The sequence below is a fragment of the Mustela erminea genome, chromosome 1, assembly GCF_009829155.1.
Source record: "Mustela erminea isolate mMusErm1 chromosome 1, mMusErm1.Pri, whole genome shotgun sequence".
Lineage (NCBI taxonomy): Eukaryota > Metazoa > Chordata > Mammalia > Carnivora > Mustelidae > Mustela > Mustela erminea.
The window spans coordinates 117,383,696-117,408,413 of record NC_045614.1 but is presented as its reverse complement, the minus strand read 5'-3'; the positions used below and the strand labels follow the sequence as shown (position 1 = coordinate 117,408,413).

Sequence of the window (24,718 nt, the reverse complement as noted above, 5' to 3'; positions counted from 1 at the left end):
TCTCTCCTTTAGTAAAAACAAAACAAAACAAAAAACCTCTTTAAAATACTAATTCAGTGTTTTTACAATACTGGGTATATAGGATTAATTCAATAAATCTCCAAAAGTCCTTTGCACATCTAGTGACAAACTCATAATTATTTGTACTTTAATGTTCAATTTATTAAAATCATGTATCTGATAAACAAAACTTTGGAAACCAATTTTTCTTCAGCATTTATTTTTTATTTTTATTTTTTTTAAAGATTTAATTTATTTATTTGACAGAGAGAGATCACAAGTAGGCAGAGAGGCAGGCAGAGAGAGAGGGGAAGCAGGCTCTCCACTGAGCAGAGAACCCGATGCGGGGCTGGATCCCAGGACCCTGAGATCATGACCTGAGCCGAAGGCAGAGGCTCAACCCTCTGAGCCACCCAGACGCTCTTTTCTTGAGCATTTAAACACTGATTACAATTTGATTGTTTTTGTACAAAACTGCAACTACAATTTACCATAACTGATTCTTTGAGTATATCAAAACACACACAAATGTAATAATTACAAAATGTGTTACTAAGTATACAATTAAACTTATTATAAAATATCAATACATGGTTTAGTTCATTTATTCACCTTATGTTTTTAGAGCTTCTTATTGTACTTATTGTAATAACTTCCCTGAGTTTTGGCTTTCCAGGTTTGCTACAGCTTCCCTGGAATTGGCATGGTATTCTTGTACCCAGAATAGAGTACAAGTTTTTTTTTTTTTTTTTTAAGATTTTATTTGACAGAGAGAAAGATCACAAGTAGGCAGAGGCAGGCAGAGATGGGGGGGGGAAGCAGACTCCCTGCTGAGCAGAGACCCCCATGTGGGGCTCGATCTCAGGACCCTGGGATAATGACCCACGCTGAAGGCAGAGGCTTTAACCCACTGAGCCACCCAGGCGCCCCAGAGTACAAGTTTTTAAATGATTGTTTAAGGGACTTGTTTTCTTCTTTCAAGGTGTTTTTCAACTCTAAACTTTAAAAATCCATATCTTTCACATAGGTTTTACTTTTGAACAACTTGGTTGTCTTTCACTAAAAGGTGTTTTTTAAAAAAATTTTTATTGTGAAAATTTCACACAAAAAATGTAGCAAGTACAAGCAAACTTTCACATAGTCACTCCCTATCTTCAGCATCCATCAGTATTTTGCCATAATTATTTCATCTTTCATCTGTTCCCTTTCTCTCTTTTTCTTGAATATTTTAAAGCAAATACAAGATACAATGTCATTTCCTCTTTAACTACTTCAACATGCATCTAAAACGGGGGTGGGGTAATATCGCCTCAATGTTATCTTCACAGTTAACAAAATAATAATTCTTTGCTATGGTCAATTTCCAGCCCATATTCAAATTATCTACTATTTCATTTTATTAAGTTTTTTCAAATAAGTACCTAAACAAATCCACTCACTGTATTTTTTAGGTCTTTTAAGTTGTTTTTAAGTCTCTCTGAATCTAGAATAGTATCTTTTTATTTTCATTACTCTGATTTGTTGGAGAAACCAGTGAATTGTCCTCTAAAACATCTGCAACATGTATGTGTTTGATTGCTTTCTTGCTCAAGAACTGGCTGGTTCCTTATCTTCAGATATTTCCTATTGATTACAAAATGGTACTAAAGGCTTTAAAGAACTGGCTGGTTCCTTATTTTCAGGTATTTCCTGTTGATTACAAAATGGTACTAAAGGCTTTATTTGGCTCACATTCAATATTTCGGGGAAGAGGCTTAAGAACACTACATAGAAGGTGTAGACTCCTTAACATCCCACCACATGTGAAGGCATATTGGTTATTTCACTTTTAATCAGTGTGTGTAAGGGATTGGCCCGCTTAATTTCCTTTGTTGTAAAGTTCTCTATCAACATTCGCCTGATAGTTCTAGCATTTGAGCCCTGCTTCAATAATATATTTCATTAGTGTTTGCAAACTGGTGATTCTAGAATTCTTTTATCCTTCTGTATTAATTAGCTAGAATACTCTAAATTCCTTTATTCACAGAACTATGCCATTGAACCAAAATAAAGTTTATAAAGAAAGTCGAGGTAAATGCTTAATTCTTTCTTTATAATTGCCAATACTTGAAGTACTGTGTTGATGTCCTGGTAACATCCAATGGCTTCCATGAGTTTTGTTTGTTTCTTTTTTTCAGTCCTCCTTCTCCTCCCTCTCCTCCTTCTCATACCATTAGGAACACAGCCTTTTTCCATTAAATATGATATAACCAAGAGCAGTCTTTGGCTAAAAGGAGTCTCCTTATGTTATCTCCTATTTCCTTTATGACCCCACTGGTCAGTCTTTGTTAGCTCCTTTGCTTCCTGGCACAATGATATATCACAGACTCATCTTGAACATTCTAACCCCACATATGAAATCAGCCATCTCCCCCCAAAAGCTCTGACTCCTTTTAGTAGAGAAATTTCAATACTACAATTTGGCATTCTGCGTGCTCATCAATTACTCCTGCATTGTCATACTTCCACACCTTTTCAGTGGACAAAGTTGGGAAATATTTTTTTATAAAAGGAGATAAAGTGTCACAAATTCTGCCTAATAGTTCCAACTGAAATTTAAATTCGTAAGATTTTTACTTAACATCATTGGCTCTTTCTCAATCTCTCTCTCTCTGAAAATCTTGATTCCTAACATTAACATAATTATTTGTTTTTTCCTATAATATAAACTTATAAGTATATGCATATGTCTAAAATAACATCACTGATACTATTACCAACAATAAAAATCTTGACTGTAGATTAAGGTGTCTTTGTATTTCACAATCTATGATCAAAATGCTGCATTTAAGGTTGGTGCAATAATCATTTTCTTTGGATGGTTATGTTACAAGATATACTTTAAAATTCTCACTTAGTAAGATTTATTATAATCCACTGTCCTGTCCCAGGATACTGAATTATGTTGTTAACATTATTAAAGTTTTATATACTTAACATTATTATTTTTATTAGTAGGGCCAGCTGAAGTATCTCCCAGGAGACTGGGATTGTGTGAGCCTCAGCCCTTAGTTCTCTTCTTTAGTTCATGAGGCTAATTTATCATCTTGAACACACAGTTAAGCCCTGTTCCTCCTTAGTTATTGTTGTGATCACTGATGCTGATTCACAACTCAATTCCCTTCCTGGCTGGTTATTACGTGTGACCACTAGTACTAATTAGTCCTTGGTGTAACTGCTAATTTTGCTAGAGATATACTCACAGTTCCCTACGTTTATATGGAGTCAAATACCTATCTATGCTTCATTAGCATATGTACATTAAGTAGAAGTAACAACACACCCAAATATATTATCATTAGCGTTCCCTTGTTTCTTTAAATAAAAATTAAATATGCCTTATTGCATTCAGTCTTCTTCTTTGTTTTGTTACAACTATGTTTTGCATACTTTATATTATTATAAACTCCTGGCCCAATACAGATTCAACTTATTCAAATTGATCACAATTATCATCATTATTATTGTGATGCTTATATTATCACAACTTTGTCCTTTTAGCATTGCCACAACATCTTTTAAAATGTACTTGGTTTCTAGTGACAACAATTTTTTCCCTATCTATTTAAATTGCTCTTGCCTAAAACCTGGAATAAGCTATCCTAAAATCTTGGTTCCTTTTAGAGGAGAATAATAGTTGTACAATCTCTGTCCCACACTTTCCCCTTTGCTTTACCATTCTAGTTACCGCTAGCACCCTTTCTGAAATGCTAGCTTTCTGCTCCTCTGTTCCTAAGGCTTTGTCTGGCAGCTGGGTTCTACTTTCTGATTGGCAGGCTGGAAGTTCCAGGGAAGTGGCACCACCTGGGAGCCGCACTCAACTAATGATTCATGAAAATTGGATATAAATACTCCCAACTCCATCATCCACAGGAGGGATAATTCTGAGGCTTGAGTTTCACATTAATTCCCAGAGTTCCAAGTTACCAGCAATTATAACATGCAAGGTATATATCTTCTATCAGCTTCATTCCCTTCCCTATCTCATTTTTTAATTCCTCTCTTTGCACTGGAATCTTTTGCCTCAATGTCTGCTTCTGGAGCAAGCTAGATTACATAAGAAGGATCAAAACATGATCCTGGAGTGCTGACAGTGGGCAAAAAAGTCCTGCAGCTGGAGCTGCAGTGACACAAGCTGGAAGCTTCATGTCCTTTTTCACTGATTAACCATGATTTTATTTTTCAGATGAAACGATTATGCTGCTAAACTCTACCTTTATTAAAGGATACGATTTCACTGACTGTTAAGACTTTTTTCTGCTTTAACGAAGGGCTGTTAATAAATGTCTGATGATGGCAATGCACAAGAGTGATAGAGATGAGCTCTGTGTTCTAAAGAACTGAACCTTTTCAAAGAATTCATTTAGATTCTACTAGTATTTATGAGGGATTTATGTGTCAACCACTAGGCTAAGAGCTAGGAATGAAAAAGTACAAAAGCTGACATTAGTAAATAAATTAAATATTTGCCTGTCAGAAATTTGAAGAATTAAAAAGGCCATGCTTTGACATTTATAATCCTATAAAGGTCATATTTTCACACAAAAATGATTCTTTTGTATTAAAGAAAATAGGACAGTCATATGAGACAAAGACATGGTATTTTTTCCATACTTAAGGAAAATTTGTGGTAAGAGACTTTCTTGCCCTGCCTCAAATCATTTTAAAATCCTCATTAACCTTAGAAAAAATATTTTTTTACAAAAGATGTTAAATTGAATTCATAATTAATAGCAATACAATAGAAGCAATACTTCTGTTAGCATTTAAATCCTATCAAAGTGTCTTCTCTGTTTGAGGGTTCTGTATTTTAAAGACCACTGACAAGCAAGTTTTAGATTTAGATTAGACTGAATTGTATGGTATACAAAGCAACTGTAAATTCAACACTGAGGTATTTAAAAATATATATCTGTGCTTATTATTTAATTATAAGAAAAAAACACATTTCTATTAGCTTATTTCTAATCAGCCATGCATAATTCACTAAAAAAAATAATTAAAATGAAATGTCAGACTAGGAGAAAGTCCTGGTTTTTCTATCTTAGGTCTTAAGCTTCTTTTTATATTTATAATGAATTCTTCTAATTATTGGAATCTTCTGTGGTGGTTATTTTTCAGGAAAACATCACTTATTGCTGAAATGCATTAATTCCTGTTCCTTCCCTATTCCCAAGAGATACTCCTCTTACTTTATTCCCTTTTCATTTCAGTACTTTGGGAAATAATATATGCCAGTAACGATTTAGAATTATCTTATATCCCCCTCCCAAAGATGATGCTTAAACATGCCAGTTTAAATAAATTTGACTGAGGTATTTGGCAATAGCAACAAATTCATGTGCCACTGCATGAACTGATTTCACCAGAAAATATAGTGCATACTTGTGTTTTCATGCCATTAGTCAGCATTAAAAAGTGGTAAAATCTTGTTTTTTGTTTTTGTTGTTCTCATTTTTCACAGTGATATTCATGGGCCTATACCTAGTGTCCTGGTAAATACATCGGCTTGATATTAACATATTCAATACAGAAACGTAGAAACAGGAGAGGCATAGAGGAGACATTTTACTATTTATCAGGATTTTGAGTACCCATGCCTCATTTTTTTTTAACATTTACTCTTTTTCCTTTAACATTACTTATTTTTTCTTAAATAAAAGTAATTTTTTAGAGCAGTTTTATGTTCACATCAAAACTAGGTGGAAGGTATAGGCATTTCTCATTTACTCCCTGCCTCCACACATATACAGCCTCCGCAATTATCAACAACACTCACCAGAGTGGTATACTTGTTGCAAGTGATAAACCTACACTGACAGACACATCATTATCATCATCACCCAGACTCTATAATTTACATTAGATTTCACTCTTGGTGTTGTCTATTCTATGGGTTTGGACAAATTTATAATGCCTTCAGAATGTCATATAGTTGGAATCATTCAGTATGTAGCCTTTATAGACTGGCTTCTTTCAGGTAGTAATATGCATTTAAGTTTCCTCCATATCCTTTTATGACTTAACAGCTCATTTATTTTTAGTATTGAATAATATTCCGTTGTCTGGAAGGAACGTACCTACTGAAGGCCATGTTCATTGCTTCCGATTTCTGACAATTATGAAGAAAGCTGCTATAAACATCTGAACATAGGTTTTTGTGTGAGTATGTTTTCAACTCCTTTGGATAAATATCAAGGAGTATGACTGCTAGATCATATGGTAAGAAACTGCCAAACTTCTTCCAAAGTGGCTAAAACATTTTACATTTCCACCAGCAATGAATGACAGTCCCTGTTACTCCACACCCTTCTCAGTATTTGGTGTCATCAGTGTTGTGAATTTTGGCCATATTCTAATAGGTGTGTAGTGGTATCTCACTGTTGTCTTAATTTGTATTACCAGATGACATATAATATGGGACATCTCTTCATATTCTTATTTGCCATACATATATCTTCTTTGGTGAGGAGTATATTAAAGAATTTGGCCCATTTTTTAACCAGGTTATTTTCTTACTATTGAGCTTTAAGGGTTCTTTGTGTATATATATATATATATATATATATGTTTTTTTAAGATTTTACCTATTTATTTGAAAGATGGAGATCACAAGTAGGCAGAAAGGCAGGCAGAGAGAGAGGAAGGGAAGGAGGTTCCCCGCTGAGCAGAGAGACCGACTCGGGGCTCGATCCCAGGACCCTGGGATCATGACCCGAGCTGAAGGCAGAGGCTTTAACCCACTGAGCCACCCAGGTGCCCCTCTTTGTATATTTTAGATAATAGTCCTTTATTAGATGTGTCTTGCAAATATTTCCTCCCAGTTTGTGTCTTGTCTCTTCATTCTCTTGATAGGGTCTTTTGCAGAGCAGAAGACTTTTAATATTATTCAAATTATCAATTCTTTCTTTCATGGAGTATGCCCTTAGTTTTTTCATTTGACTAAAGTCACCACCAAACTCAAGATCATCTAGATTTTCTCCTATGTTATCTTCTAAGAGCTTTATAGTTTTGTGTTTTACATTTAGGTCCATGATCCATTTTTGAACTAATTGTTGTGAAGAATGTAAGGTCAGTGTCGAAATTCATTTTTTTGTATATGAATGTCCAGTTGTTCCAGCACCATTTGTTGAAAAGACAGTTTGTGCTCCATTTTACCTTTATTCCTTTGTTAAAGATCAGTTGACTGTATCTTTAATGACCTTCTTTTGAACTCTCTATAGTCTATTCTAATGATTTCTTTGTCTATTCTTTCACCAATACCATACTATCTTGATTACTATAGTTTTCTAGTAAGTTGGAAGTCAGGTAGTGTCAGTCTTCCAATTTTGTTCTTCTCCTTCAACACTGCATTGGCTATTCTGGGTCTTTCACATCTCCATATAAACTTCAGAATCAGTTTGCTGATATGCAGAAAATAACTTACTGAGATTTTTCCTGGGATTGTGTGGAATCTATAGATCAAGTTGGAAAAAACTAATATTTTGACAATATTGAGTCTTCTCTCCAGGAAGATGGAATATCTTCCCATTTATGCAATTCTCTTGATTTCTTTCATTAGTTTGTAGTTTTATTCATAAAGATCTCATCCATATTTTGTTAAACTTTTTTCCAAGTATTTCATTTTTGAGGGTGCTAATGTAAATAGCATTGTTTTTAATTTCAAATTCTACATAGAAGAATTTGTTCGTTTTTGGTACATTGGAAAACAATCAACTTTTATATATTAACCTTGTATCCCACAACCTTGCTATAATTATTAGCTCTATAATTATTAGCTCTAGGTTTGTTGTTTTTTGGTTTTGGGGTTTTTTTTTTTGTAGTCAATTGTTTTGTATTTTCTACATAGACAATCATATGACCTGTGAACAATGATAGTTTTATTCTTCCTTCCCAAACTATCTCCCTTTTATTTCTTTTTCTTGCCTTACTGCATTAGCTATTAGGATTCCTTATTACTTCATCTATCCTTTCTCCTTTCTAAAGATCAATTTGGTGAGAAGAGAATTGGACTTCTTTAGACTTTTGATATAAGAGAAGAAAAATCTAAAATTTCATTTCATATCTGAAAAATTTTTTGAAGTTCTTTTTCTCCAAAAATATTTCTAAGAACATATTAGACAGAAACTTAAACTGAGACCAAGCTATAATACAAATTAGAGTAAGTAGATGAATGCTGAACACAAGTCTGTTGAATACATCTATGAATGTAGAACTTTAGGGATAGTAAATATATAGTTTGCAGGCTGTCACTTCTCCATTCTGAACTCCTGGCAGACACTGCTAATCAAACTCATCACTCTCACCTGTTAGGCCAGGCTTCTTGCACAATCTTCCTAGCAGCACTATTCCTATCTCAAGGTCGGTTCACGGAATAAAATTATTTACCATCCCTGAAGTATAATATAAATAGTTTGTAAAATAAATAGATTTTTCTTAATTCTCAGGATGTACTTCAGCCAGAGTAAGATGGAACGTGAAAGAATTATGAAAGTTGTGACTTTTTCCCCCCTAGCTTCTAAAATTATGCAGATAGCTGCAGCTTTTGCATAAATCATAGTTTCTTCTATCCTAATGATGATGATAACTAATTATATATATGTGTATATATATACACATATATATAGAAAACAGATAAATTGCTTTTATTAATAATCAATGACCATATGTCTATGGTAATGACCATAAATAATGTTATCTCAAGCCAAGTTTAAATCTTTGGACACTGCAAGATGCTCAACATCATTAATCATTACAGAAATGAAAATCAAAACTACAGTGAGATATCACCTTGCATCTGTCAGAATGGCTAGAATCAAAAAAACAAGAAATAACAAGTGTTGGCGAGGATGTAGAGAAAAAGGAACCCTTCTGTACTGTCAGTGCAGCGGGAATGCAAATTGGTGCAGCCACTGTGGAAAACAGTACGGAATTCTTCAAAAAAACTTAAAAACAGAAATACCATATGATCCAGTAATTCCATTAGTGGGTATTTATCCAAAGAAAATTAAAACACTAGTTCAAGAAGACATACATACCCTTATGTTTATTACAGCATTATTTATAATAGCCAAGATATGAAACAACATGCGTCCATCTATAGATGAATGGGTAAAGAAAATATAGTATATAGAAATAGTGTAATATTACTCAGCCATAAAAAAAGAATGAGATCTTGCCACTTGTGACAACAGGATAAACCTAGAGGGTATTAAATTTAGTGAAATAAATCTGACAATATAAGATAAGTACTGTATGATTTCACCTATATGTGGAATCTAAGAAATAAAACAAAAAAACAAACAAAAAGGAGAAATAGACCCATAAATACAGAGAACAAATGGTTGGTTGCCAGATGGGATAAGAGTGGCAGGATGGAAAAAAGGGTAAAGAAATAATGGGAGATACAGACTTCCAGTTATGACTTATGAATAAGTCATGAGGATAAAAGGTACATACATAGCATTGTATGGTAACATGGTAACTACACTTGTGGTGAGCACAGCATAATGGATAGAAATGTCAAATAACTAGTTGTACACCAGAAACTTATGTAACATTATGTATGAACAATACTTCAATGAAAAAAAAAAATCTGGGTACTGTAGATCATTCTGAGCAGAGCTAAAATGATGTTCCCATTTTTCTTCTCAGGTTTCTATGGAAACACTTTTTGAGATGAAGTTTGCCAGAAGAAAATATTTTATTTTTAAGTAAAATGATAACAAGTATTTTTTATCTATGCAAAACAAAAATTCTTTATAGATGTCTGAACTCAAGCTAAAATGTGATTTCATTATTTGTCTCCCAAGACAACCAAATCATAGAACCAACATAGTTTCCAAGTATGCATGTGAGAAGAAAATTATGCCTTATTCTTTAGTTCAGGAAATGTATTATTTGTTTTACTTATGAAACCATTTTATATTCTCATGCAAAATCCAAGATAATACACATTTTAAGGCAAGACAAATTTAACAGATGCTGATAAAATTTTCAATTCAATTAAGTTTTAATGGGTCTTTAATGTGAACTCTGTCTTTAATAAAAATAAAACATAACATAAACATACACACATGCCCACAAACAGCTGTCTATCCCTGCTATAAAATAAGGGCTTCTTCTAAGGGTATAAATGGAGCACCTATGTAAAGTAGGCTTGTTCTCTTTTAAAAAAAAATGCACTTTCAGAATAAAGAGCTTATTTTTATTCAAAATTTTACTTCCTAGAATTTTAGAAGTGAACTAAGAACTCTGTGTCTACATTATGCATGGTGTTTATATATTTTTAAATATTAATCCTGGCCAGTATCAGCCTTGGTCTGTTCTCCCTAAAGAGATCTTGTTGGTCAGTCTACAAGCAGCATTCCTCTACTCTTCTGATCATTTTTCTTGTCTTTTTTGTGAGATCCATTTACTATACTTGTATATAATATCCCAGATGCAAATGGACAATTGTTTTATCCTAGAATTAGGGCAACTTACCAGATACTCTTTTTTGTTAAGAAAACAAAAAAGGAGTGTCTGGTAAGAGACACAGAAGCCTGCATCTACATTATTATGTCTAACATTGAAAATGTCTGTAACTGATCAATCAAGAACAGCAGAATAATTTCATTACTTAAATATTTTAAAGTATACCAGAGGGACACAGATAGATGCCCAGAAGATGGCTACCTTTTAGGTAGGATCAGAAAGAGGAGTTGAGTCAGAAACAGCTATTATTATAAGCTTTTTAGTAGTACTGTACTATTTAGACTAGGTCCATATATTGTTCTGCTAATAACTTTTTTAAAATATTGGAAAATTAAAAGTAGGGAGGAAACTCATTTGGTATTTAACAAACAGATATGTTAGGATATATGTCCATTGACCAGGATATATAATTCATAAATAACACAAGGTCAAATGGAAAAGGGGTATTTACATTGTCCTCCTCCTCTCATTTACTTTTTATCTCTTAATTTGAAAATGTTGAATAAGACAAGTTTTCTCAAGAAGAAATCTTACTATATCTTTCTCTATGCAGAAAAATATTCACCTATTCCTCCTCTGGGAAATTGTCCCAAGCCATCTTTCATAGCAAACATTTGTCATTCACCTTGAAATCCTACGGTAATTCATTTTCCATAAATCCATTTGAGTCCTCAGAAAACTCTAAAAAAACTCCTTATGGCTGTATTTATTTAAGTTTGTACATAAAATATTCCTCCCAATTGGTCATACTTATTTAAATTCTTTTAAACTAATCCTCACTATAGACCCTACCATCTTGCTCAATGACACACAGCTGTCTTTCCTTCATCATTTTTTTTTAAAGATTTTATTTATTTATTTGACAGAGAGAGATCACAGTAGGAGAGAGGAAGGGAAGAGATCACAGAGAGAGAGGAAGGGAAGCAGGCCCCCTGCTGAGCAGAGAGCCCGATGTGGGACTCGATCCCAGGATCCTGAGATCATGACCTGAGCCGAAGGCAGCGGCTCAACCCACTGAGCCACTCAGGCGCCCCTCCTTCATCATTTTTGTTCAGTAAGAATGCTTCTCTCATTTGCCTGTATGATGTCCTACCTCATCTGTCTGCTCTCTTTGCAGCCAGGTCTTCTCTGACTCTGGTCTGACTTCTGTGCACACTTTCAAAGTCTCTGTGCCCAGATCACTAACCTAGAGCTCCTGTGACAATGTCTTCAGTCCTCTGCTGAGGGCTGTGCCTCTGGATAATGTAAACTGTCACCATCCATTGTAACATCACAATAGGTAGCAAAAAAGAATCAAAATAAATTAACCTCAGCTGCTATGTGCTGCAGTACATTGTCTAGAAGTTGTTCCTAATTCCTTCTTTTCATAAAGTTAAGACAGCATGACACCAACAGAATAAACCCCTTCACCTTTATCCCTACAGCTAAAAATACATCTCCCAAATGGAGGTTTAAAAGTGACAAACTTTTTTTCATCTGGGATGGTTGACATTTTTAAGACATAATAACTAGTTCTGAAAATTTCAAACATGAGATGAGAGGTCAAAGTCCTTTATAAAATAACAATTCTTATTATAGAAACAATATGGTAATATATGAGATGTATATGTAATACAATACTGATATGTAATATATGAGAAATATATTGAGAAAATGTAATATATGAGAAGCCAGATTTACAAAATCAATTAGGTGTTGGTTTTTTTTTTAAAGATTTTATTTATTTATTTGACAGAGATCACAAGTAGGCAGAAAGGCACACACAGAGAGAGAGGAGGAAGCAGGCTCCCTGCCGAGCAGAGAGCCCGATGCGGGACTCGATCCCAGGACCCTGAGATCATGACCTGAGCTGAAGGCAGCGGCTTAACCCACTGAGCCACCCAGGTGCCCAATTATGTGCTTTTTGCAGTACAAAAAGCTTTCATCATCTGAAAATTTTTACCATAAAAATTTTAGAAAATGAGTTTCCAGACATTTAAGGTTTTTTTCTCTTCATAGATCATTTACTATTTGACTTCTTTGACCAAGAGGAAAAGACAGATACTTTTAAGCCTAGCCTATTCTATTGTGAACCATTGCCAGCTAAAGACATTTAAAAAAACATGATGCCACTATCAAATTTATGCAAAATTTTCAAAATATAACTTATTGTATAAAGCATACATTCACAGATATGTCCAAAAGCAGGTAACTAGTCTTTTTTTCCTCTGCTTTCCTCCTTTTTTCTTTTCCTTTAAAAAAATTTTTTGTTTTTGCTTTATTTTTTGAGACAACATATAAAACTTCAGGACTATTACATAAAATCTAGACTCCTTGCTTCTCCTCAGAAAAACCCGAGGATCTGGCAACTCATACTTCCACTGGCAACAAGCAGCTAGAGTTGAAGAGCTAAGTTTTCTTTCATGTGCAGCATGAATACCCTATGTCATAAAGGCCCCATTCACACACTATTGCATACCACATCCAGCCAAATCCACACATTTAAATTACCTGCTTAATGTCTATAGGCATTTGTTTGATTTTGTGAATATTTAGTTTCTTAAATAAACTAGTTACAGTACTCATTAGTTAATTATGGTACCCATAAATGATGATCTTAATAGTTACAGGAAGTCTCAATAGTTATAAGATATTCTATTTAATGGCTAGTTTTCATGAATAAAATAATCTTACATTTAAATTAATAGTGATAGAAATAGGGCTCTTCTGTGGAATAAAAATACATTTTAAAAAATTGAGCTTTTTTTCATTTTATTTCTTTTTTTAAAAATTGAGCTTTTGTGTAACTCAGTTGAAAACTGAAACCAGACAAACAGTAATTTTTCTTGTTTTGCTACTAATTTGATATAATATATATTAGTCTTCTCAGGCTGCATAACAAATTATCATAAACTTGGTGTCTTAAAATAACAAGAGATTTATTTTCTCATAATTGTGGAGACTAGAAGTCTGAAATCGAAACACTGGCAGGGCTATGCTCCCTGGAAACCTGTACAAGAGAATCCTTCCTTTCTGCTTCCATCTCCTGGTATTCTTTGGTCTGTGGCAACAGAATTCCGGTCTCTGACTTCATGTTCGCATGATCTTCCCTTCACTATGTCTGTGTTCTGTGCCCTTTTTTCCCACAGGGACACCAGTCATTGGATTTAGAACTGACTCTAAATCCATATGTCACTTTGAGATCCTTAACTTGATTGTAACTGCAAAGATCTTATTTCCAAATAGGGTCACATTTATAGATATGGAGAGAGGGAGGAAGGGGTTAGAATTTGAACATTCCTTTTTCTGAGGTATAAAATTAAACTCACTACATTCGAATTTTTCACAGATTCAAATAAATCTGTGGCCCAGTTTGGTTTAAGTATTTAAGCTCTAGTCATTTTCCAATTTAAATTCACATGTTTAATAAAGTCAGACTATGAAAATAAAGTTTTCCTTTGGTTTCAAAACTAGGATCTCTGCTGAACCATAATTAGTTGCATCTAATGAGCCAGTTCTAAGCTACAAGACTAAATGGAGGTAAAGGAAGTCTTACAATATAAGCTACTTTTAAAATCCAAGAGTAGTTAACCGCTTTTCTTTCTTTGACTAGGGATTTTCAAGATCGGTGCACGGCCCCCGCGATGGATGCTGGAACAGGCTAATGCCACTTCGATTTTGTAAGAACCAACTTCTTAAGCTTCCGGGAATTTTGAAAGCTAGTAGTAGCTTGAAATTGGCCATAGTGGGAGTGTTTACATCACAAAATTTGGCAAATGCTACAAATCAAGGGCCTTCCTCCCCAGAGAGCCTGCTGTTACCAACACACCACTGCCTGCGCCTTATCAAGTGGTTCAAAGGTGGTTTGGCAGTTTCATAAATGTGAAATGCAAGATTAATTTTTTAAGGTTTTATTTATTTATTTATTCATTTATTTGTGAAGGAGATAGAGAGAGATACAAGCAGGGAGTGGGGGGAGGAGCAGAGGGAGAGGGAGAAGCAGACCACCAGCTGAGCAGGGAGCTTGATGTGGGGCTCAATCCCAGGATCCTGAGATCATGACCTGAGCCAAAGGCAGACATGGGGCTCAATCACAAGACCCCCAAATCATGACCTGAGCCGAAGGCAGAAGCTTAACCAACTAAGCCACCCAGGCTTAGTCATTACCATCCCACAAATATTGCTGCTTCTTAATCATCATTTCCTCAAATGATGTTCAGGAGCAACAAGGATCACTCCCGTCAAAGCTAACAAGGTGAATTAGTTTCAGCTAGTGAATTCTCACATTTATGCCTTGCATAAAGCAGGCATTCCAAATTGTTACAGTGTGTTGCATCTACTAAAATAGATCAGTGACTCACAATAATTCAGAAAAGCATAAAAGTAATGACAGAAAGGGGTAAAGAAATATATATACACACATATATATGTATATAAAATAGTATTCCAGTGCAAATGTGGAAATTGAATGTTGTTCTGACAAAGATTCTATAACTGTATTGATTATTTGCAAATAAGACAGCTACAAATATCTAAAAAGTAGATTTTGTTGGCCAAGAGATAGTAGTCTCTTCTATCCCACAGTGTACTGTATGCTATGAGACAATGAAATAATAATGAGGTAAAGAAGTTCTCTCATTTGCAAACATAGCAGTGACCATTTTAGTAAACCAATCACATATTTCCAGAATGAATACATAATATATGTTTCCAGCATGAAACTGATTAACTTTGTTATCAACTTTTGTTAACTTTGTGAATCAATTTACGGTGATGTAACCAAAACCAAGGAGACACTCTTCATAGTTTTACTGCTCACAGAAAAAGGGGTAGACATTCTGTTATTACTGAAACACTTGCTAAATGAGCTACACAGTTGATAAGTATCACATTCACAAGAAAAGCAGAATGAGCTAAAGATAAATTCCTTTACCAAATGGCATTATTTATTTAATATAAGTTACACACAATGTGTAAGCAAGTATAAGTTACACACTTGTGTAAGCAAGTGCTGTGACATGTTTATTGTAAGAAAAGGTGCACTTAGAACTGGTAGTGCAAGCCATGTATGTGTGTGTGTGTGTACAAGAAGCAGGAGTATTGCTGGACAAAGAAATTGCACCCAAATGCCAGGCCTCATACTGCCTCATTCATAGAGAACTGTTAGCAGTCACCAACCTACCTCCTCATTGACTCCATATTGAAGGAAGTGATTCAGATTTCAAATATGTTCTAATTGATTCAATAAACTTTTATTGTACATGATAGGCACTGACTGGTGGGGTTGGGAATATATCAGTAATGAAGCAGACAAAATAATCTGCTTCATTTTGCTGTGTGTGTTGGTGGGGAGGAGGACAGACAATAAACCAAATAAACTGAATTTCATAGTTGATATTTGATAGTTTTTGTCCTACAGAAATAACAAGTTCATACAGTTCAACTTAATATTTTTTAAAAAAGATAAACACCATAGATATAAATAAAGCAGGGCAGAGGGCGAGGGAGTTTTGTAATGAGATAGGGGTTAAGGTAAGTGCACTGGGAGGTGAGGGAAGGTTTCACTAGTATGACTTTCTCAGTGAGCTGTGCAGAGAAAGTGGCAGGACAGGATGACTTTTCCCACTAAATAATGCTAGCCGTTGAAAGGACACATGAGATTTTGAAAAGATAAGCAAGATAAAAGGATTTCTTCATGAACTGATAGATGGTTTCTTTATTTCAAGTGATTTGCTCCAGCTCTGTGCCTCAAAGATAAATCCTGTATCTTAAACAGTCTGAGATTATCACTTTATGGCCAAAACACAAAATTTTGATATTGAGATTGAGAATATCAGGATTTTTCTCTTTCTTTCTTTCTTTGAGAAAGAGAGGCAGGTGAAGGAGCAGAGGGAAGAGGAGAGAGAGAATCCTAAGTAGGCTCCACACCCAGTGGAGAGCCCAGTGCCAGGCTCTGGTGAGTGCCAACCCTGAGATCATGACCTGAGTCAAAATCTAGAGTTGGATGCTCAACGAACTGAGCCCCCCAGTCACCCCAGAGGATATCAGGATTTCTTTTTTTTTTAAAGATTTTAATTATTTATTTGACAGAGAGAGAGAGATCTCAAGTAGGCAGAGAGGCAGGCAGGGTGGTCAGGGGGAAGCAGGCTCCTTGCTGAGCAGAGAGCCTGATGTGGGGCTCAATCCCAGGACCCTGAGAACATGACCTGTGCCTAAGGCAGAGGCTTAACCCACGAGCCACCCAGGTGCCCCATCAGGATTTCTTAAAACAAGTGGTGGGATAGGAAACTTGGCTGCCAAGAGTTCGACACTTGCCAGAGAAAGAAATTAGGCTTATTTGTAATCTGAACCAAAATCTTCCAACAGAATATGGGTTATACTTTTAAAGGTAAGCATTATCTAAAGAACAAATTAGAAAACCATCGGCTATCTCTCCCAAGTTGAAGCTTTTAGGATTAGTGTACATTAACCTTGCCTACTTAGCATCCTTCGGAATAGTCAAAGTAGACTTCAGTGGAAAATTTCTTCATATTTTTGGATCCATATGCAGTCTGAAAATCTGAAACTATTATGACAGTGTCAACAAACACTTGCTGCCATTTCCAAGAACCTATAATTATGACAAAAGAATTTCTAATTTAGTAGAAATAAAGATAAAATAAAGGAACCAACTGCATATAGAACATGATATATAGCTACAGCCTTCATAGAATAAATACATCCAAGTAAAATGTTACAAACAGCATCATCCATCTCACAGGTATGATAAAGGGTTTATACACCAAAGTGTAAGACTGAGTCCCATTTAACTAGCTGCATGGCCTTGAACAAGTTACCTAACCTTTCCATGCCTCAATTTCCATTTGGGAAAAATCATTATAATGCCAATCTTGTAAGAGTTAATGTGACTATCATAAAGGTTAATGTATGTAAAAAAAACCTTAGTGCCTGGTATAAAGTAAAGTACCTTAGTGCCTGATCTTGCAGTAAAGGCTTTACAAGTAGTAAGATTTCTCAGGTTGTGATGATTTGATGGATTTGGAGACCTAACAACAAATGAGAAGCACTATGTGTATACAAAAATCAATTATAGTTTGAAAACTATGCATATCATTTAGTCCGGTATATCAGCATCCTTCTAAAGCCTAATGTGATCAGTCAAGCCTAAAGAAAATAAAAGGGTTAAGAAAACTTTATCATATAAAAATAAAATAAAGTGCTTAAAAATAGCTTGTTCTTTCTTTGCCCCTTTCTTCCCTTTTACCCTCATGGACCCTTCTCATCTGCTTAATAAGTAAGCCCCTTTGTCATGTCCTGAAATGTTTATAAACTCCAACTCGTTAAGTCAAAGTTTATACTGTTTTATTAAGGGCTCATTTAGATCCTTACTGCTTTATGGGAATTCAAATAAGTTTTCTTCACAAGATAATGGCAATCCATTAAAATCTGGCTTTGCTTTCATTTTGTAACGCATATCTGAAAGATTTTGCTTTAATTAATAAATCTCAGACATGAAATGCAGTAAGGTGTAGGGAAGAGAACAATAGAATCAAGCGATCTATGCCTGAATCCTGGCATTGAGCTTTAGACCTCAGTGAAAATAAGCAAGTCACTGAAGCTTTTAAAGTTTCCCTTTCCATATCAAGAAAAACAGGGATAATAATTTTGAAAAAAAAATAGGAAGATAATTTGTAAACTGATAATACTATACATAAGATTAGGGACACTTTCAAGTTCTGTGAGTCTTATACATATTGGGAGCCTTCTCAAGAAAAAATATAGTATTATAAATACAAAATTAGATACAAAACTAAATGTTAGTTTAGAATAACAAAATAAGTCACAACAAATTATAAATGTTAAGATACTGACAAATACAAGAGTGATGAAATCCAGCAATATAGCATAATATTTTTTATTAATTAACTACCTGACAAGCAGTTAGAATAGGCTTTTTGTACATTTTTGGTTGCATACTCTTTAAACACCTCTTGAATACGTTAATGATTTTATAATATAATTATTCTGTAGTGACAAAACAATTCAGGCCTTCCTCTAACATGATTGATTGAAATTTTATTAAAGTAACTGAGAATGGTTTCTTTTAGCTTTACAACTTGTTTTTGGTCATGTCATATATATTTTTTGAGTTATTGTAATATAACCTCTATCAAATACCTTTCCTGTGTATGTTCTATGATTTCAGAGCATTTCATGTTTTCCTATCTAGGGACTAACCTAACATACTCATTGACTTAGTGATACCCATTAAGCTGTTTGTCCTATAATTGTTATCTTCATCAGTTTCAGAACTCAGATCAAATTAAAATATTAAAATATTTTCCAAAGTGTCCATTTGATGCATTCCTTTTCATTAGTTGGGCTATAAAAACAATCAAAAGCCTAATTCACTGTTTTTACTCCAAATGTATCCTGAAGTTAATTCCTATGGTGGGGTGACAAGCAATAACTTTATTATATAAGAGAGTAACTGCTAATCCCATAAATATAGTCCACAAAATACAAACTAAACTCAACTTCTCTTTAGTTGGATCCCAAAAATAACTCTGGCCACTTCGCTGTTTCCTAATACAAAAAGTGTAACAGATAAGAAGTCAGAGTAAAAAGAGACAGCAGTCTTGACCAAGTCTTGACCAACTGCAGTCAAAATATTTCATTTTGGAAAAGTTTACCAAACTCCTGACTTTGTGAACAGTTACATAGGGGGATTGGGCTCCTCCCAAGATTTTGGAAAGCTCCCAAGCTGATGACATGTAAGCTTCATTAGCTTCATAGCAAATCTGTCTCTGAAGTTTCAACTCATTTACCCACTGGAAAAATACCACTTTCACCTTAGTACTCTCCAGTCTTGACAGCAAGTATACAAATGGGCTCTGGACACATGTTTGATGAATGAATAAAATAGGATGCCCTATGATTAATATGATTAATGAGGATTCAATTAGCCAGGTAGTAATAACAATACAGAAAGAGATGGTCAATATACAAGACAAAGCAATATGATGTGGTGGTACAGCATAAGCTGTGAAGTCAGGACTCCTGGATCCATCATATAAAAGCGACATATGTCAACCTTTTTGGTATCTCATTTTCATCTTTTGAATTGAAGATAATAGTAGCCTACTATGTAGGGTTTAAGAATTAAATAGCACTAAAGCATGTAAAATGCTTGAAAGAGTTTTAACACATGGTAAGCATTTGGTAACTACAGCTATTTTTCTTTCACAAAAATGTTCCCTCCCTCTTTCCAAAAATGTTTCAAGGTAGCATAAACAAAATTAATTCAAAAGGCTAAAATACAATTAATGCCTGGGGTCATCAAATGATATGTAAATGAAAGATATGAAAAATAATAAAATCTAGAAATGAAATCAGCACATGAAATGTATCATATGAAAAAAATGTCCCTTATACTTGTTAGAATCATGGAGGAAATCCAGGTCTTATGAATTCTATAAAGTGGCCCAGGCTGCTGAGGAACACCTCTGGGATACTATAGCACCAGACTTCTTCAATCTTTCTTGCTATTTGGCAAATATGCTGGCAAAAACGGTTAGTACTTGAGTCAAACATTTCTCCATTTTTCTCATCATCTTCAGATTTTAAGACATATTATGCAGGTGCTGACAGTGACTGGGGAGGCTGGATTAGACTGAAAGAAATACGGCATTCCTAGGGCTTCTTGTGATCCTACAGGACCAGATGAATGTGAAGTCACAGCACCAGAAGAAATGCAGAAAAATGAGCATCAAACCAACATCTCTCAACATTTTCCTTTGCAAAATAAAGATGAGAAAGAAACTTCAAAGATATTATTTGTGATAGACTAGCAAAGAGAGAATATTAAGTTTTATGAAGCCCCATGGATTTCCATTGTGCTGATCCAAAGAATCTTGAAAAACTATAACATTATTTGCTCCCAAAATAATTCTCTGGTCTGAAAATGAAGTTGAGGCAAATCCTCAAGTATCCTTTTATTATTGTTGATATTGCAACTTTTCTTAAAAGCAAGTCTCTAAATGTTAGTGCCTTCTCTGAGACAAAAATCCCCAAGTGCCACTTCAGATTTGATGTTTTCTACTAGAGTTTATAAAGCTTATATTCAACTTTCCACTTGAATTACTACTTCAGTTAAGCCTATTAATGTAAATTATGGGACTCTTTGGAACCATATAGATTTGATAAGAACTACTTAGCTGTGCAAAGAATATGAGACATTCTGTAAGAATGGATCGATTAAAATAATTTCATCATGTATGGTTTTGAATTAGTTATTGGTGTCACATGCCTATAATGAAAATCAATGCACCAATTCTGGATTTTTCAGTTGTATTCATGGGTGTACTAAGAAAATGGTATTTTTAAAAAATTCTCAGAGGTAGTTTTCATATAGCAACACTAAGGAAAAGTTGAATATAGGAACAAAAGTTTTAGGTTCGTTCTTTGGAGTTAATAGCCAGAAATACTAGTTTTTAACTAGCACACCATAAATGAAGCACATCCTTAATATAGCTGACTTTTTCGAAATTTAAAAAATTCTTAAATTTCAGTAAAATATATATATATAACAAAATTAGTCATTTATTCATTTTTAAGTACACAATTCAGTGGCATTAAATATATTCACAATATTAGGCAACTGTTACCAATATTTCCAAAATTTTTCATCTCCCAAAACAGAAACTTTGTAACCACTAAGTAATAACTCCTTATTCCTCCTCTCCTCCCCAATTCCCTGATAACCTCCAACCTACTTTCTGTCTCCAGGAATTTGCCTATTCTAGAAATTTTGGTAAGTGCAGTCATTCAATATTTGTCCTTTAGCCTATTTCACAAAGCTAAAGGTTCATCCATGTCATAGATTAAGAACTTCATTCCTTTTAATGGATGGGTAATATTTTGTTCTATGCATTACCACATTTTTTTATCCATTCATCTGTTGATGGACATTTGAGGTGTGTGAACATTTGGACATTTGGCTATTGTGAACAAGGCTGCAGTAAACACTAGCATACATGTATCTATTAGAGTACCTTAATTTCAATTCTTTGTGGAGTATATATCTAGAAATGGAATTGCTGAGTCATATAGTAATTCTATTTAACTTTTTGAAAAAAACACTGAACTATTTTCCACAGCAGCTATAACATTTTACATTTCCATCAGCATTGTATGATGGTTCCAATTTCTCCACATTATTACAGTCATTCTAGAGGGTGTGAAGTAGTACCTCACAATGGTTTTGATGATTTGCATTTCTCTAATGATTAATGAAGTTGAGCATATTTTCCTGTATTTATTGGGCATTTATACGTCTTCTTCGGAGAAATGTTTATTCAAATCTTTTGTCCATTTATAAATTAAGTTATTTGTCTTTTTGTGCTGAATTTTGGGAGTTCATTATATATTTGGAGATTTTAAGTCCTTATCATATATGTGATTTACAGATATTTTCTTCCATTCTGTACATTGTCTTTTTACTTTCTTGATAATGTAACTTTGCCTTTTTAGGAAAAGTATTTATTTTTTTCTGTTTGAGATGAAAGAAGATATGAAGTATTTAAAATACTAATCATAGCAGTTATTGAAAGCGCTATAAAAGAAATGTACTATCCTTTCAAATAATTCATTGTTCTTTTTTTTTTTCAAATGATTCATTATTCTTAACATGGAATATATTAACCAACCTTATTTCTTGTTTGTATAAAGAAAGGCTGGTTTTAATTAGTGTCATTTCTACAATAAAGAGTTTTTCAGAGTAAAAAAGATGACATCAGAGGAAAAACTGAACATATGTTTCATTTATAGAACACTTTTCTCACCTATACCTAAAGAATCATTTACTTTACTGGAGTTAGGAAGTATTGATTAGAAGAGAGTCTATTATATTGAAAGAGGGAATTGTATAAGGTTATTTGAAAGAGAATATGTTAAGTCAGCAGTTTCAAGGGAATATGCATAGGTTCATAATATATTGTGGAAAAAGAAAAAAGATAAATTGAGAGTATCCTCATTCTTGGGACCACAGAAGTTAGATGAGCCAAGAACACACTTGGAATTACCCAAATGCACTGAACATATAACTGAGAACAAAATGTGCAAGTTCCACTCCTGGTTTTTGATTTTTTGTTTTTTGTTTTTTGTGGGGTTTTTTGCTATGAAAATTCCTCCTCATTAATTTTATTATAAAATAAGAAAAGTCACAAGCACTTAGAGTTTATAGGAAGCAGGGATGGAACTAGCTCAATATCAGGAAGACGAGGAAGGAGTTTAAAGAAGGATAAAAGACAGGAAGGACTAAAGAAGAGACACTTGATTGTAGACAGAAGATATTATATAGAGTCTGTATGCTAAAGAGTTTCATCTTTATTTGAAAATCTTCAGTAAAATCTTTTTGCCAGCATGGAAAAAAGAATTACCCATAAAGTATTATAAACTATATTAGGAAAACAAATCAATAAGACAGAGAGCTGATTAAGAGTTATGAAAGCTTTCATAATATTATTCCAGAATCAAAGTCTTTTCCCAGTGAGTTTTGAGAGACATAAATGCAACCAGTTTTAATAGAATCACTGATACCTAGAGCTTTCAATCATCCCCAAGTGCAATGTACCACTGAAAAGTGCACAGCATGATAGTTTCCTAATACCATTGAAAAATGAATGTAACAGAACCTAAAAATTTGCCACAGCATTTAAAATTGGAGAAGTGTTTTTGGAAAATAAGCCTCTGTTCTTGGGGCACCTGGCTGACTAGGTCATAGTAGCATACAGCTCTTGATTCTAGGGTTGTGAGTCTGAGCCCCAAGCTGGGTATAGAGATTACTAAAAATAAATAAATAAAGTTCCAAATATTCTTTTCTATAACAAATAAACTATATATAAGGCATCTGTCAAAATATGCCTTAATTAAAGGCAGGATAAGAAATAATATATACCTTGGGGTGCCTGGGTGGCTCAGTGGGTTGAAGCCTCTGCCTTCGGTCTGGGTTGTGACTCCAGGGTCCTGAGATTGAGCCCCATATCAGGCTCTTTGCTCAGCGTCCCCCTCTCTCTCTGCCTGCTGCTCTGCCTACTTGTGATCTCTGTCAAATAAATAAATAAAATCTTTAAAAAAAAGAAATAATATATATCTAACATTTTTTTCTTTGGGCATCGTGAGGGCAAAATAGCATGTACACTCAGGGCAAATAAACTCATGGTAAATCTCTTCACATGGTCAAAAAATATATAGAACCCAAAGAAAGTGGAAGGAAGATGTTATTGATACCAGCAGGTTCTGAATCCAGCTAAGCCAGTCAAAATATCTTGTTACCAGTTATATGTGTATGTAGCAAGTATGCATGTCATCTTAAATAACAAATCTTAATATATCCCAGAATACATGAATTTTTGAGTCATGTTCTGTAAGAGAAAGAAAAATATTCCCACACAATTGTGTACTTACTAATAAAAAAAAAGGATAAAGCCAGCAACTAAATTAAAATGTCATGCCTTTATGTGTATATGTGTACATGCAAGTATGTGATCAAATATTCCCATTCTTCCCATCACCACATTACTGCAATATGCATATAGCACCAACATTCATTTTTGTTTACTGAGTATCATTGCTTACTTAAGGTTGCTGTGCTGAGATAATGGGAAAACATGACATAAATCCCTATGAGCAGTTGGTAAGTCTCTCTTACACTCCAAAAAGCAGTGAGACTATTTCTGAGATGTAAAGCTGATTTTTGCAAAGCATATCTTTAGGTCTCACAATTTTCATTCTGACTTTCAAGAGTCAGTCAAGATTAAAGAAACTCCTACGTGTTAGAGAAGAAACACCTGATGACACTTTGAGACAAAGACTAGTTAAGAACAATTTACAGTGGTTCATCAGCTAAGGAGAGAGAAGAGGCCAGATTTATGAGCAAAGTTATCAAATTATAAATTACCAGCTCTATCTCTTTCCCTTGTGTTTTCCCAAATGTTTGGTAAACCTACTTTTAAATTTTACTTTCTGATCTACACTAGAATGCAAGCTCCATGTGAGCAAGGACATTTGTCTGCTTTATTGACTGATGCATTCCCCTAGGTGTAGAACAGTGCCAGGGCACACTCAACAATTAACAAATATTTGCTAAGAATGACTGGAATCATGTTACTGGAAGATTAGTGCAAGTCTCTATAGTCATACTTTGATCCATATTTTAGGGAAA

The 24,718-nt window shown here is 34.2% G+C and overlaps 1 long non-coding RNA gene across 1 annotated transcript in view; it reads right to left on the bottom strand.

Annotated features, from left to right (window-relative positions):
* Positions 1 to 11,700, bottom strand: part of LOC116588671 — a 109,239-nt gene extending 97,539 nt beyond the window's left edge. Inside the window, exon 1 of the long non-coding RNA XR_004285038.1 lies at positions 11,609 to 11,700. This is a non-coding gene — a long non-coding RNA (uncharacterized LOC116588671). The remainder of the gene's footprint in view (positions 1 to 11,608) is intronic.
* Between the last annotated feature and the right edge of the window lie 13,018 nt (positions 11,701 to 24,718).